The sequence below is a fragment of the Acinonyx jubatus genome, chromosome A2 (assembly GCF_027475565.1).
Source record: "Acinonyx jubatus isolate Ajub_Pintada_27869175 chromosome A2, VMU_Ajub_asm_v1.0, whole genome shotgun sequence".
In the NCBI taxonomy this organism is placed as follows: domain Eukaryota; kingdom Metazoa; phylum Chordata; class Mammalia; order Carnivora; family Felidae; genus Acinonyx; species Acinonyx jubatus.
In genome coordinates, this window is record NC_069383.1 from 137,810,365 (window position 1) to 137,827,107 (window position 16,743).

The 16,743-nt window shown below is 36.5% G+C and overlaps 1 protein-coding gene and 1 long non-coding RNA gene across 10 annotated transcripts in view; one reads left to right on the forward strand and one right to left on the reverse strand.

Moving 5' to 3' along the window:
• The window catches only part of FHIT (fragile histidine triad diadenosine triphosphatase), a 1,399,071-nt gene that overhangs the window by 489,952 nt on the left and 892,376 nt on the right, over positions 1-16,743 (forward strand). The gene's annotated exons all lie outside the window — the stretch shown is intronic.
• Positions 6,544-16,743, reverse strand: part of LOC128315012 (uncharacterized) — a 36,341-nt gene continuing 26,141 nt past the window's right edge. The window contains exons 5-6 of the long non-coding RNA XR_008297399.1: positions 9,373-9,560; positions 6,544-6,717 (exon numbers count right to left, since the gene is read on the reverse strand). This is a non-coding gene — a long non-coding RNA (uncharacterized LOC128315012). The remainder of the gene's footprint in view (positions 6,718-9,372; positions 9,561-16,743) is intronic.

Genomic DNA, 16,743 nt, shown 5'->3' on the forward strand with positions numbered 1-16,743 from the left:
AATGCCCATCACCCACTATCCCCTCTCCCCTACCCCCCATCAACCCTCAGTTTGTTCTCAGTATTTAAGAGTCTCTTATGGTTTGCCTCCTTCCCTCTATGTAACTTTTTTTCCCCCTTACCCTCCCCCATGGTCTTCTATTAAATTTCTCAGGATCCACATATGAGTGAAAACATATGGTCTCTGTCTTTCTCTGCCTGACTTATTTCACTTAGCATAATAATCTAATAAAACTGATTCAATAAATATTTATTAAACTTTGTCCTCCAGAAACAAAAAAGCATACATTAAGGAGCCATCAAGCATTTAGGAAAAAGTTGATCATATCTTATACTTTAAAGAAAACCATAGTATGAAACATAAACTGTTTGTAGGGTATATGCTCTGCCTACAGTGAAATAAAGCTAGAAATTAATAACAGTTTAAATGCATAGCTCAACAGCTTGAAAAACTGTAATGTCAACAATTAAAAACAAGAATTTCTTTTAAAGAGCTATACAGTCAAATAAGAAATCAAACCTAACATAAACAGTGTTAAAAATAGACAACTCTACGTATACACCTTTGAAATAGACAAAGCCGTATTTACCAGAAAATTAATAGCCTCAAGAGCTCTCATTATTCAATGAGAAAAGCAAAGTCAACCCACAGGAAAAAAAAAGTAGTGAATTAATAAATAGAGACCCCTTTTCTATCACATAGCACAACAAACAAGCATTATTCAGTAAGTTAGAAATAGGATGAACTTACACAGCATATTACAAGATATCAGAGACTTATATAGGAAGATAGGAAGGTACATTATTTAATGTTAACATTGTAAATATTCTTTTTATTGCCACAAAAGAGTGTGTTCGCCCTTGCTGTAACTATTTCAACATTGTGCTAGCCATTTTACAACATGAATCCAGCTAAGGGTATAAGGTAATAAGATTAAATATGATATATAAAATATTGGGAAGAACAGATAAACCAGTACTATTTAAAAATATATAATTGGTTGTTCAAAACTTAACTAAAATGCATTAAAAATGATAGAATTCAGTAAAGTAGCTATATGTAAGATTCCAGTAAAGTATCAATAGAGTTCTTATACATTTATAAGGACAGCAAAACTGTAGGATTCACAAGGAAACTAACATGGGCTGCACAGTAACTATATGAAAAATGTTGAACTCTACCAAACAAACTTAAAAGAAAACCTAAGTAGATGAGAAGTACCACTTTCCCTCCTGGGAAGACACAATCTGTTTAAAGTCTATATGATCACAATCAAAATCCCAACAGAATTTCTTAAGAGGCCTTGTGAGCATCTTGTAGATTTTGAAAGGGAAAGACAATACTTTAGAATAGTTTTTGAAAAAATGGATGGAAAAGATTTATTTTAAAGGAAGAACCATGATGGGGTATTTACCTACTAAAAAATTAAAACATTTATACTGTGGGGTTTTATACCAGACAAATACATCATTGGTTGAAATGAGGAGTATAAAAACAGATCCAGGTACACATAAAATTGTTTTATTGTTAAGGTTGGAATATTAAATTGGTGGAGGAGGGGATGGGCTTTCAGTGAATGGGACAATTAACTATCCACCTAAACATGGTATACATATTACCACACACACATACACCCCTCCAGTTATGCTAGAGACATAAATGGCTTTTAGCAATGATTTAAACACATTAGAAGAAAAATATAAGAGATATCTCATAAACTTGGAATCTAACCTTGAAGAAGAAATTTTTATATAAGACACAGTACATAGAGAAAAGAAATGGACTGATTTGACCTTGTGAAAATGAAAAAAATCCATATGACATGACATCTTTGTAGCCTTTCAGGTTCATTCATATGTATTTTAGTTCTTCTGGGCAAATAGAATGGATATACTTCCTTACCCACTTGAATTTAAGTGAGGCCACCTGTTTTGCTGTCAACAAATGAAATGTGAACTGAAGTGATAGAGGTTGGCTCTGGGTACAAACATTAAGAGCTAGTGCATTATTTACCGTGTTCCCTTTTTCCCCTTTATAGGATGATGAGTAGATAGTGAAGGTCACCTGCTTGTGTCCTTAAGTGCAGATGACATGAGCCTTTGTTAATCTGGGAAATGGACGTGTGTTATAAGTCAGGAAATAAACCTTTGTGTGTGTTTTTTAAGCCACTATGGTTCTAGTAGTTCTTTGTTCATGAAACATTACTGAACTCATCAGGACTGATGTAGACAACTTAACAGTTAAACACATAAGGAACAGTGATTTCTGCTTCCCATACAACCAAGTAAACTCCCACAGGAAACAACTATAAACTCTGATCAAAATGCAAAACAAATAAAACAATTCTCTAAAGTATGTGTAGAGTGAACAAAGGCAGGTAGACTCTGTGACACCTGAAAGAGGGGATTGGCATGGGTTAAGTTTCCCATCCTGAGGTCAAGCTATAGGCAGTACTGCATAGGTAGGTGAAACTCCAGTGGGAGACCCACAGTCTTTCTGGCCAAAAGAACCTGAGTACAGAATTTTGTGTGGCTGTAGCTGTTAGAAAGTGGCAGGGTGATCTCAGAAAGGAGGGAGCCAGAAAGTGACAAGTACAGATTTTTAATATCAACTCTACCCATATCATTGACTGACCCTTGGAACACACAGATGACAAGCAGCAAGTGAATTTGAAGATAGATAAAATGTAAGTTTTCTCTATGAAGAGCGAAGAAAAAAAAAAAGAAAAAGATTAACCGCCCCCCACCCCCACCAGAGTCTCAGGATCCTGTGGGATATTAGCAAAAATTTTAACATACTGGTAATTAGTGTCGCAGAAGGAAAGGAGATAGAGAAGGGGCGTAAAAAGTTTTTGAAGAAATAATGGCCCCAAACTTCCCAAAGTTAGTGAAAAAGATGTATTTTCCTGTTCGAAATGCTGAGGCACATCATAATGAGCAAGGTGAAAATCCAAGACACCATCTTGAAAGCAGTCAGAGAAAAACAGCCAATGTACAACAAGGGAAACGCATTTTGAAAACATGCCAACCTACCTTCAAAAACGATGAAAACAGGAAGAGAGTGGGACAATATCTTTCATGTGCTGAGAGGAAAATAAACTATCAATCCAGAATTCCATATCCAATGAAACTGTACTTCAAGAATGGAAACAAAATAAAGTTGTTTTCAGATAAAGAAAACTGCAAGTATTTATTGTCAGCAGACCAACCTATATACCATTAGAAATGCTATATATTTAAGAAGTTCTTCAGGATGAAAGGAAATAATAGAAAACTTGGATCCTCAGGTGAGAATGAAGAGCAATAGACATAAGTAGTGAGTCAAATATAAAAGCCCACTTTTTTCTTTTAATTAAAAAAAACGTATGTCTATTTAATAGCATCTAATAGCATTTAATAGCAACATATGTCTAAATAATAGCATTGTCTTGTGGGGTTTATAATGCATGTAGATGTTATTCAGATGACAACCTGAATGGAGAGGGGTTTGTAAATTGGCCTATACAATTATAAGGGTCATATATCTTATGTGAAATGGTATAATAGTAACTCTAGGTAGACTGAAAGGAAAGGATGGATTGAATTCCAGATAATCTATGCAGATGGGAAGCATGGTTCCTAGAAGGCAGGGGGAGTATGTGTGCACAGTGGAATCTTGTAGATTTTTACTGACCCACATGTTAGGCAGGGGGAGATATCACCATTTTCTCTATGGACTCCACATCAGGCAGTTTCTTGAGAAATAGCAAATTGGCCTTGACTAACCTTCGAATTGAATGTTCAAGGACAGTTTGGGAGACATAGCATGGTTTCTTATATATGTCTATTTCATTCCCAACATGGGGACTTTTGAGAAACCAATATGAGTAGGAAGGATGTAATAATTTTGACAGCAAGGTTGTTTGGTGATTTAGTGTGGTTTTGAAGTAGGCTCAAGAATCTGACCAAGTGTTGGGAAGGAAGCCAAGAGTGCATCATGGAATGTGTTAATGAGCAGCTCAGCCTTTCCAGCCTTTCCTTGGAAAGGTCCATGGAGCTGGGATGGGGGAGCAGAATATTGATCTTACCCTACTCTATGGTGGGGCAGACTTTCCTTCAGTCTGAAGTGTGAGGAGGGACAGAGATGACAGGTCACACAGTCTGATGGAAGGCAGCACATGGAGCAGAATGAACATGAACTCTACACCATGTCCTGCTGTGTGACTTTGAGCCAGTGTGTCAGGCTGAAAAATGGTTCCTGCAAATGTTTCCAAGTCAAATTCCTGGAACATGTGAATGTGACCTTATTTGGAAAAAAAAAGTCCTTGCAGATGTGATTTAGTTAAGAATCTTGAGATGAGGAAATCATCCTGGATTACCCCAGGGAGCCCTAAATTCTATCATAAGTATCTTATAAGAGAGGGCAGAGGAAATTTTGAGACACACAGAAAAGAAGGTTATGTGACCTAGGAGGCACTAGAGTGATGTGGCCTCAAGCCAAGGAATACCAGCAACCACCAGAAGCTCAGAAAGACAGGGAATGGAATGTCTCCTGGAATATCTGGAGGGAGTGTGGCTCTACTAGTACTTTGACTTCTGAACTGTGAGAATATAAATTTCTATTGTTTTAAGCACCAAATTTGTGTTAATTTTGATAGCAGCCACAGGCAGGAAACTAATACAGCCAGCCATAGACCTCCCTGAATCTCATGCCCTCATCTGTAAAATAGGGTCATACCTATTTTGGCTTGTTGCCACAACTAAGTGAGAAAATGTGTAAAAGTAGAAAAAGAAAGAAGAAAGCTAAGAGTCACACATAGGGAACATGCTAGAAAAAAAGAATGACACTCTTGTTTGTCGTTACTAATTCATTCCTGATGATCAGATGTTTCACCCAATCATGGCTTCCAGGAGACAATCTGCCATTATTTTAAATGACAAAAATGATAGTATGTTATATATTAACCCAACCTTCTAACCAATCTCCTGCAATGTAAGTAAAACAGTAAAATGTCCATAGTTGAGCAATAGACTATCATATTAGGATTTAAAATACTATGCAATTGTATTCTTGATCACCCAAAAATTAATGTGGTTGTTAAGAAATATTTGCTTTGTATGTAGTAACTTTCTTCACTTACTTTGCTTCCTTCTCCATAATTGTCTCCAGTATGTTCTCAACTCTTTGAGGACTCTGACAGGACGCAAAAAGAAGAGCTAAATGTGAAAGGCAGTGTGGAAGTGTTTGCAGTTCAGACACCCAATGGCAGAGTGTGGCTCACACTGATGCCATCATGGCCTTTTAGCATGGGCAATATCTGAAATGCGTATCCCTTGTGTTGACACTCAGCATCCTTTTCAAAATATCTACACATGATTCTGACATTCTACTGAATGCATTTGGAAAGTTTCTTGACAAGTTTCCTGTATGTTATTTTGTAGAAATTTCTCTATTGAGTTTTGGTGTCATAAATCTAAATTTTTGCTACGTGAACATTGGCAAAATTTATATTCTATGAAATTTTGATTTTTAAAAACCAACAGGCATTTTACCAGAAAAATGTTAATCCAGGCAACATTCCGTGAGGTATGTATATACTTACTGAATATTTAACAGCAGAAAAGTAACATGAAATACATAAGGAGTTAATACAAATAATCAGGAAGAAAAGAAATGGATAGGAAATGAATAGGATTTTGAACAAACATAATTTGAAGAAGTAACAGAAATGGCCAATTAATTAATGAATGAAAACAACCTCAAAAGTGATCAGAAAATGTAAATTAAAATGATTACACCATAGTTTTTTATATCCATTTGATTGACAAAATAAATTTTTAAAATCTAATAATACCATGTGTTGCTAAGGTGGTAGAACAATAGGGATTCTCATTCTTGGGGCAAATAGCCCTTGTGGAATATAGTGTGGCATCATCTAGAAAAGTTTAAGATGCGTAGCTCCCATAATTCTTATGCCCAAAGACATGTGTACCAGATGACTACAACAGGATTTTTTTTTGTAATTCAAGAAAATATAAATTCCAGTAATAGCTAATGAATAAATATGAAATATTAATACCAGAGATGATTTTTGAAAAGCAAAAAGAATAAATGATAGCATATGTTAATAGAGATAAATCTCAATATTATGTTGTTAAAATTTTGAAAGGCAAGTTGCAAAAGAATTCAATATGATATCATTATATAAAAATATAAAATATACAAAACAAAATCATTTCAACTCGCTGTCAAGTTATTAAACATGATAATACTACTACTTAGATCTGGAAATGGTAAATTCTTCTGTGGTGAAATTGTGCACTGGGACAGCCTCCCTAGAAAAAGGGAGGCTTTATATTTTTTGATACATTTCATTTCTAGAAATCTTTCAGAAGGAAATAGACATGCAGACAGAAATTATTTATTATAATTGTGTATGACAATATTTAATAATTAAATCGTCTATTAATCTATCAGTAAAGTGAGGAATTGTTAAATTATTGTATATAAGGTAGCACTTGAAAATATTTTTAAAAAGTATATTTAATGGTAAAATATGGGGCACCCGGGTGGCTCAGTTGGTTAAGCATCAGACTTTAATTCAGGTCGTGATCCCACCGCTCATGGATTTGAGTCCCGTGTCGGGCTCTGTCCTGACAGCTCAGAGCCTGGAGCCTACTTCAGATTCTGTGTCTCTCTCTCTCTGTCAGTACCCCGCTCACAGTCTGTCTCTCTCTCCTTCAAATTAAATAAACATTAAAAAAATTAAAAAATGGGAAAATACTTACAATATAATTTTCAGTGAAAAAAGATGCAAAATTATATTGCTGTATGATCTGTATTTGACATTTAAAAATCAATAAACAGAAGAAAGTGAGTACACACACATAAATAAGACTGGGAAATATCAAAACATTATCAATGTTTGTCTCTGAGTGATAGAACAATTGTGATTTTAAAAATTATTTGCTGTAATTCTCAAATTGGGTGCAGTGAGTAGATATGACTTTCATAGCAATAATTAACAGCTTCAATGGCCTCCTAAAATGAGTAGGTCTTAATGAGGTTTGTGGTTGTATTTCCCAACTGAACAGAATCTTATCCCTTTGCCTGTTCCTATATTGCCAATTTCTGCATATTCAAGTGCTTAAAGGGGCTATAGCAAGTATAGATGGGGATTGTAGGAATTAAATGAGATAATGAATGAGGAAAGCCTAATACAGTTCTTGGCATAAGTTAATGTCTAACCATTATTATTATTATTATCATTGGCTGGTTACTGCTGTATCATTATGTTACTGATGAAAGTTTGCAAGTCATTTCTTGTTTAGGACCAAATATCGGTTTCCATCTTACCTATAAATACGAAAGTCCTAAAGATAAGAAACAAGGTGATAATTATTATGTCACTGGTGTGTTTGAGACAGAAAGAGTTTGGGGATGAACAGAAGGAAACAAATGGTAAATCTTGTTCTTAAACACAAGGGGCCATCTGACTCCATTACAGATAGCCATTATGCACAGGCCAGAATGACTCTTTAGGCAGAATTAGGGACACTTGGAAATGATAAATCTTTTGCAATTTAGGGTTATAACCTATTTACAGCACCCCTTAGTCCCAACCCTGTTTTTTCTTATGAATAGCTGATTCCATGTGTATAACTTGGAGTGGAAAGGGCAAGATAAAGGATGGAGATTGTTAAACTCTAGATTTTGATGGTATTTTGGAGAACTTCTTATAAAAAAATCTGTCAGTTGAATGGCCAAAGTAGCAGAGCTAATACTTGCAAATTTTGCATTCCACTGAAAGGTGATATATAATATACCTTATATTATATGTAATATAATATATTCTGCAGTAAGTGTTTGTTTTCTCTTACTTTTTCCCCAGTAGATTGGTATCTATGATAACATGCCATTGATAGATGAAAACAGAAGTGTGTTGCAAAAGAGACAAAAGATTTAGCAAATGTGATTTTATATGCCAAAAAAAGTGTACATTAGTAGCTTTTATGATAAGTGTCCCTGAAGGGAAATATAGTGAAATTGTATCAAACTTCAATCTTCTCTAAACAACTAGAAAAAAAAGGCCAAAACAAGCATAGTTTTATCTGTTTGGATGGGATTAATGGGTTCTTGGTGGGAGATTTGTAATAGTGATACTTCCTGGTTTCTTCTTCCATTCGGAGGGTATACATAAGGATTTATAGGGAATGGTCATGATCAAAACCTATTTGGTCTCCAAAACATGTCCAGGAGAGGTTGTATGTAGGCCTTGTGTTATCTTACCTGACATGTATATGATTACAGACAGCCACCAGTTAAATTGTTGGATAACTCATTTTGGTTACATTCTCCAGGTGACACAGTAGACATTTTTGCCTATCTTCAGTCCTCCACTTGTACCAGATAGGCTGTGAACTCTATCATGAGACTACTTCTAACTTGTTCACTCTTATACCCTAGTCTGGTTAGCACTCAGTAAAAATCTGTCGTACAAATAATTAAATAAATAATGAATGAGTGAACCTAGAGGTTGTCCCATAAATCCATTCATCCAGCCATCCACCCACCCACTTATCTCTTAAAGTTGCTGCTTTCTTTATCAGAAATGTTTGCCTTTGTTTCCTTGCTTTGAAAAGTGACCATTTAAGTTCTGTATCACCAAGTGATGGACAAATACACGTGGTAAAAAATTAACTTGAGGTGAAATGATAATGTACTAGTGTGGAGAAGGACTGATGAACCTTAAAAGTTATACCACTTTGGTCATGTAGATACATAAACCATTTAGAAATGTCTCAGCAAAGTTGAAAGGGAGCATCTACTGGATCTAATCTTCCTCTCCTGCTCCCCATTTTTAGCTGCTATTTACATTTCCTTCTCTTAAATGTATTTGACTCGTGATAAGTTCAGAGCCACCTTTTCTTTTCTGAACTGATCTTTGAAGAATGATGTACTTAACTGCAGCCTGTTTAGAGTGTTGATCTGTATTTAAAGCCCTAGCCAGGGATTGTGTTTTGCCTTTAAGATAAAAATCAATGAATAAAAAATTGAAAAAGAAACAACTAATCCTTGAACATTCCTAAACAAACACCGTCTCCCATTTCCAAAAAGGAACACTGCTTAATCTTAACTTATTAGAGACTTCTTTTTGAGAGTTCAATTAACTGGGGTTCACCTTTATTCAAACATGTAGAAGCTAAAAATGTTACAAAGGAAGTTTATTACAAACTGGATGTATTTGGAAGTCAGTGTTGTTATTAAATGCTCTTGGTCTAGATAAGCTCTTTGATGATCTGAAGTTACATTCTATCACAGAGACAGATGTAGTTCATTGTAAAAGAGTGTAAACCACTGCTTAGGGATAAGGTACAACAAATACATAATTACCTCTTTGAAGGTCTAGTCATGGTGGTGCTGCTGGAAACTGGTGAGTTAGGCCAATTGAAATTTTCTTGTAATCCCCAAACCTCACTGCAAAACTGTTCTCCTTCCTAAGTGATCTTCACAGCGTTTGAAAAGAAAATTTATGCAGTAAATTGAGCTTCCCCTTTCTCTTCATGTAGCTTCCTCTGTTCCTGAGGCACAGACATTAGCTGTCAATAGGCTACCAAAGAACATGAGGACAGGACTAAAAACAAGGAGCATGGGTAATTCATTTGATCAATATCACCCTTCATTCATGTGCAGTATACAGTAGTAGGTGGTCAGAGAAATAGAATCATTTGTAAAGTTCAGGTGTTGGTGATGAGTGAACAAAGATGTTACAGCGCTTTAGTTTCCAAGGGCAGTGATTTTAGAAAATTTAGGATTTCTGCCACCAGCTGCAATGAGACATCAAGTATAAGTCTTGACATCTTTTCACAAGGAACTATACAATTAGATAAAATGTATAGGCAGCTATTTAGATAAATTGGCTAAGAGACAGTGCAGGACTTTGATCTTTGAGGGAAGCTAAGCACTTGAGACAGGCCTTGCATTCACCTTGGTGTTCTGCCTAGAGGTGCATTCACTGGCCCAGAGAGTAAGGAGGTGGAACCAAGCATTAGGTGATAGTCTTAGTGAACTGAGGAGGTGGGGTTTGTAGTTTGAGGCTTTTGGGTGGCTAGAATTAGTAGAGTAGAGTACTGAAGAAAAATGAGATGAATGGGAGAAGGTACCTAGAAGTGTGCATGGAGGATCCTTTTTGGTCATTATGTGAGGACTTGGTGTGCATAAGCAGGACAAAACTCTTTGAAGCCTAGCAGAGGTTGGATGCTATGAGACCAAGAGTCAAACAAAGATACTGGAGCTGGGAGATGTTGGAATTCTATTATAGCAAGAGAGGAGAGACTCCATTGAGTATTTGGGCATTCAACTGAGACCCCAGAAAGGACAGCCTTACGAGTGAGGGCCATGCTCTAGAGGAAGGCCATGTTTTAGGACCAAGGAGAGAATCACAATAGACCAACTTTCACAATGAAAGGATAAAGATGATCTCTTAGTAGTATAATTGCCTGCCAGAACAAAACTCTTAAGGAAGACAGTACAATGCAGGTACCCTAAGAAAATAGCAATCAATAGAAAAATACCAATCAATAGAAAAAGACCCTGAATTAACCTAGATATTAGAATTAGAAGATATGGTTTTAAAAGAGTTATGATTAATATGTTTAAAGATTTAAAGGACATAAAGTGAAAGACATAAAATGAATGAAAAGATGGGAACTTTCAAATAAATAAGTGTAAAATATAAAAAAAGAACCAAATGGATATTTTATAACTGCAAAGGATAATTTCTGAAATTAAAAATTAATAATGGCCTTACAGCAGATTAGAGACTATAGGAAGAGTCAATAAGCTTAAGAGAGATCAATAGAAATGATCCAATCTGAAGAACAGAGGGAAAAAAGAAAAAAAAAAAAAACTCTTCAGAGACATATGGGACCAAAGCAAGCAGTCTAATATTTGTATAATTGGGGTCTCAGAAAAGAGGAGAAAGTGTGGCAGAAAGAAATATTTTAAGAAATAATGGCCATAAGTCTCCTAACTTTGGTGAAAAACATCAACTTATAAGTTTAAGATGTTTAGTGAACGACATCAGGATAAATACAAAGAAAGCCACACCCAAGCATGTCATAGCCGAACTGCTAAAATTTAAAGGTAAAGAGGAAAGTTGTGGGGGGGGGGGGGAGTATCACATTCTATACAAGAGACAATAGTAAGAATTATTTTACTCTTCTAAGGAAAAACTATTAATCCAGAAGACAATGGAATGATATGCAAAAATAAATGCAGGATGGAAAGGTATGTCAACGTAGATTTCTATGTACAGTGAATATAGAATTACAGTTGACTTTTGAACAATGCAAGGGATAGGGGTGTTGACCCCAGTGTAGTTGAAAATCCACAAAGAACTTCTGTCTCCCCCAAAATTACTACTGAGAGCCTACTATTGATCAGAAGCCTTACCAATAACATAAATAGCAGATTAACACATTTTGTATGTTTCATGTATTATATGCTATGTTCTTACAATAAAGTAAGCTAGAGAAAAGAAAATGTTATTAAGAAAATTATAAGGAAAAGAAAATATGTTGACAGCCCTGTACTGTATTTATTGAAAAAAAGTCCTCATATAAGTGATCCCATACAGGTCAAACCCATGTTGTTCAAGGGTTAACTGTACTTCAAAAATGAACATGAAATGAAGATGCTTTCAGATGAATAAAATCTAAGAAAATGTATTACTAGCCAACCTGCACTACAAGGAATGCTAAAGGAAGTGCTTTAGGCTAAAGGGAAGTGATACCAAATGGAAACTCGGATCTATAGGAAATGATGAATATTAGAAATGGCAAATATATGAGTTAATACATATTTTTAAAAATGCTGTTTTTATCTTTTGTAATTTCTTAAAGGATAACTTCATGTTTAAAGCAATGGGAAGAACGTTGTACTGTGGGGTTTATAATATAGATAGAAGTAAAACATGTGACAAGCAATAGCACAATGCTCATAGGAGTAGTAAATGCACCTACACTGTTCAAAGATTCTTACATTTTATGTGAAATGGTGTTATATTAATTTTGGGTAGAGTCTGGCATGTGGTCAGACCTAAGGCAAACACACATACACACTACAAAGAGGTATAATTAAAAAGGCTACAGTGGCAATAAGATGGAAATGTGAAAAAAAATATCCATTTTAACAGAAAGAAGGAAGGCAAGATAGAAGAAAATGGATGGCACACATATTAAATGAAGAGCCATATAATAAATTCAAAACACAATCATATCATTACATTAAATGTTAATGGACTTAACACCTCAATTAAAAGTCAGAGATTGTCAGTATGAATAAAAACATAAGAGGGGCGCCTGGGTGGCTCAGTCGGTTAAGCGTCCGACTTCAGCTCAGGTCACGATCTGGTGGTCCGCGAGTTCGAGCCCCGCGTCGGGCTCTGGGCTGATGGCTCAGAATCTGGAGCCTGATTCCGATTCTGTGTCTCCCTCTCTCTCTGCCCCTCCCCCGTTCATGCTGTGTCTCTCTCTGTCTCAAAAATAAATAAACGTTAAAAAATAAATAAATAAATAAAAAACATAAGAACTAACTATATGCTGACTCCACCACCTATACTTTAAATATGAAGATACAAAAAGTTGACAATGAAAAGAATGAAAAATATATACCATGCAAACATTAATTTTTAGAAAGTCAATGTGACTTTATTAATCAAAGCAAACTTCAAAGTAAGCCTTCCATGACAAGAAGGTTTACCAAAAACAAGAGGGACATTTCATACTGATAAAGGGCTTAATTCATCAAGGACATATAATAATAAATAAATGTTTATGTAACTAATAACAGAACTTCAAAATATAGGAAGCAAGGACAGGTTTTATTTCCCCCAACATTATAGTCTAAAAAACTTAAACATACAGAAAAACTGAAAAAATTTTACAATGATCTCCCTAGATACCCACACCTGGAGTCTGCCATTAACATCCTACTATGCTTGCTTTATCACATTTCTATTTGTTCCTCCATCAATTTATCAAGTACAGTGGTTTTGGGACTGCTCCGTGAAGCTCCAGGGAATGTGAGAGTGGGTGCATGCACGAGTGTGTTTTAGAGGAGGGCAATGCTCTAGGAACGCTGCTCCCCATTGGACCAGGGAATTTATGCTTTTGTCTTTTGTTCTAATTTATATGTTGGACTTCTGTTTAGATTTTACCCGATGATATAATTTTATGGCTAAAAGAAAGATTTTGACAGCTTCTATTCAAGGGCATTATGAGAGGACTCTACCCTCCCAATCTAGTTTAGCATAATCCAGAAATTAGACATGTGTTTTTTGATAACTCTGAGTGGGTATACCTACTTTGGCTGTTTTTTTGTGAGGACAACAGACATCTTTTATTGTGAATTCCCTTCAGGTCCAGACGCATAGCAAGAAGTCAGTATACCTTGTAGGATGAGTGCAGGTGGACAAGCTGTGTATTCTGAAGAATATTGTATTTTATGGACCCACCTGTGGGAATATGACACAAGTTGGATAGTTCTTCCCTGGCTGTCAGCTATGTTAACTACCAACTAATAATGAGACTATTTTATTTTCAGAATTCCCCAAGACCATTTATTAAATAGAACAAGCGTGTAAATTCCCCTTGCTTAATCCAACTTTTATTGTCCTGACATCCCCTAACTCAGAAATGCCAACGCTGAAGCATTGCTTGCTTTTAAATTAAACAGATAAAACTTGAAGAGAATTTTGAGAGGTAACATCTAATACGTTCTAAATACCAAGACTTATTTTTCTTCTGAGACCATTCCTGAAAGAGGGAAGCCTTTGATAGACCATTTCGTGTTTTGTGAAGTGTTATTTCTACTGGTCACATTCTCCACGAGGGCTCTCTCTATGCAGTGTGATCGGTACTGGGAAATCTTCTACATGGAATGTGCTCAGAAGACTTGATGAGCTTAAGATATTACCTTATCCTTGAGGATACCATGGATGATATCTGTGTCCCCACTCTACAGAAAGGACAAGAGACACTAAGAAATACAGAAGGAAAGTTGTCTTAAGTCCCCACTGAAACACAATGAAGTTTTCGCTGTTTAAGAAAAGTATTCCATGCCATTCTATTCTTTCCATTCCTGTTTAGAAAGCTGAGCAGCATGTGTCTAGGCTGACTTTTCTACTCTCGGAAGACTTACTTTTTACTTATCAAAAATGCATTTAAGGGGTGCCTGGGTGGCTCAGTCGGTTGGGCAGCCGACTTCTGCTCAGGTCATGATCTCACGGTCTGTGAGTCCGTGAGTTTGAGCTCCACATTGGGCTCCGCACTCACAGCTCGGAGCCTGAAGCCTGTGTCTCCCTGTCTCTCTGCACCTCTCCCACTCCCACTCTGTCTCTCTTTCTCTCAAAAATAAATAAATATTAAAAAAATAAAAAAAAGAATGCATTCATGTTGGAAGAATTTTAGTCTTTCTCGCACCATACCCTAAGATTAATTTCAGCTTAATTAAAAGCAATAAATGTACAAAATCCATCATTAGAAAACCAACTATAGTGAGAGAGGATCTTATAAACTTAAAGGCAAAAAGAAAAGGTCATAAAAGAGTAGTGGATTTGACTTCATTAAAAATTAAAACTTGCTTGTCGAAAACCAAAAACCAAAATGGAGATAAGTATGTGTTGCAAATAGGAGGGATGAATGCCAGGGGATCTTAAAAGACCAAAGGTTCATACCAAATGATAACAGTGCATGATACCAGTAGTTAAATCGGAGGTCAGGCATCAGGCCTTTTCCATTCGAAAGCCCTCATTTCCAATCCTTTCCTGCTCTGTGGGAGAGTTCAGTTGCCCAGGGTCTCTTGTTGCTTGCTGTTCCATCACTCCTACTTCTGAGCTCCAGCAGGGGGCTGGCCTTACATTTTATTGCATTCTTTGCCTGGGGCCCTCTATCTCTTACATGCTATCTTTACTGATGTTTCTACGAGTTCTAAAAACTTGGAGTTTCCTGGCAATATTGTTTTGTACCATGTGTTATTAGGCATCAGTGTTTCATTCTCATCTTTTATTGGAGATGTGGTGGTTTCAGTTTTAGAAAGAAAATGTGACACATTTCCCTTTTTGACTTCCTACCTTCTGTGGAAGATTGAATGATTGAAGTGTGTGTGTGTGTGTGTGTGTGTGTGTGTGTGTGAGCGTATGCAAGGGTATAAGCTAGCTAGAGGGAAATAATATAGGAAGTGATTGTGGGGAGGTCTGCCCCAGGATTACCATATTTTCTGATCTGCTGGTAGCAGAAAAATGACTGTGGTGACCTCAGGGAGTTTATGACCAAGTGGTCATATGTTAGAGCCATGTTTTAGTAAATACACTGGGCAAGATTCTCACTGTTACTCCTGTGTCATGCTTATAAATCATGCTTACATTCTGCCAAGAACTTCTCTCTGAACAGGTAGGGCTTGCTTCATTGTACAGCCACAAGAAAATATACATGAGCATTCATTCATTTACTCATACATTCATTCATAAGAGTTATTCAGGGCGAACTTACCATGTTCAAGGCACTGTAAAGTATACAAAGAGAAATTCTCAAGAAGTTTTAAATCTTCGTATCTGTCAATGTATATATAAATATAAGGCCAGAAAGGGTTAAGTGCCATAAAAAGTTTGAATGGAAATATACAATTAGAAATATAATAAACAGAGACTTCTGGCCTGGCAAAAATGATGTAGACCCATTTTCCCTATGATAAGGTACAATTATGAATTCCAGAAATGAAGCACGAGACAACCAAATAAGGGCTCTGAAAGGTGATGAGAAGAAGGTGAGCTGGTTTGAGACCCCAGGACTAGAAGAACAGCACTGTAGTAGGGTGTCTAGAGTCCTCCCTCCCCAAAGAAGAAGCCACACAGACCAGGTGTTTCCCAGTGCCCAACCTAGTGACAGGAGGAAGCCCAGAGAAGTTGATTTTTTCCCTGGTTGAATGAGGGTCTCTCTGGCAACATCAAACAAGTTTGACACCACCAGCAAGAGGATTAATCAAAGCTTCACCAAAAATAATTGGCCAGAGGAAATGCTCTCCTTCCCCATTAAACCTGAGACTCTCCTTTCCAATAAGAGATACTGAGGCTGGCAGGCAGAACAGTAGGAGAGACCCAGCTACAGCAAGTGGACGAATCCAAAAAATCAATTTTTCTGCAGGCTTCAGATGCCTCTCACCTGCCCAGAGACATTATAGCAAGTAGGCATAACCAGCAAGGGGGGATCGGCCACAATAAATGGCCAACCAGGAAGCTTCTTGGTCTCCATATGCCTAAAATGCTCTTATCTTATCTTGCTCAGAGACCCCAAGGCAGTTGGTAGTACCATTACAAGATCTCACCATATCCCTCTCCCATTGAGAGACACCTAAGGCCCAGTCTGGTGAAACCTCCTCCACCCCATGAGGCAGTGAGATGGATGAAGGGACATTAGGAGTCCTAGTGACATTAGATAAATAAAGCAGACCAAAATAACATCTCAAACAGTGTGAACATTAGAATGCCATTGGAACTACAGCCCATAAAAGTAGCCACATGATTAATTTTATGGGTGATGCCAGCTAAAATAAAGAATTCAATTAGAATCCAGAGTCATCTAGCATAATAAACAAAATATCCAGGATATAATTTAAAAATCATCCATCATACCAAGAACCAAGAAAATCACAAATTGAATGAGAAAAGACTATCAACTGACACCAATACCAAGATGAATCAGATGT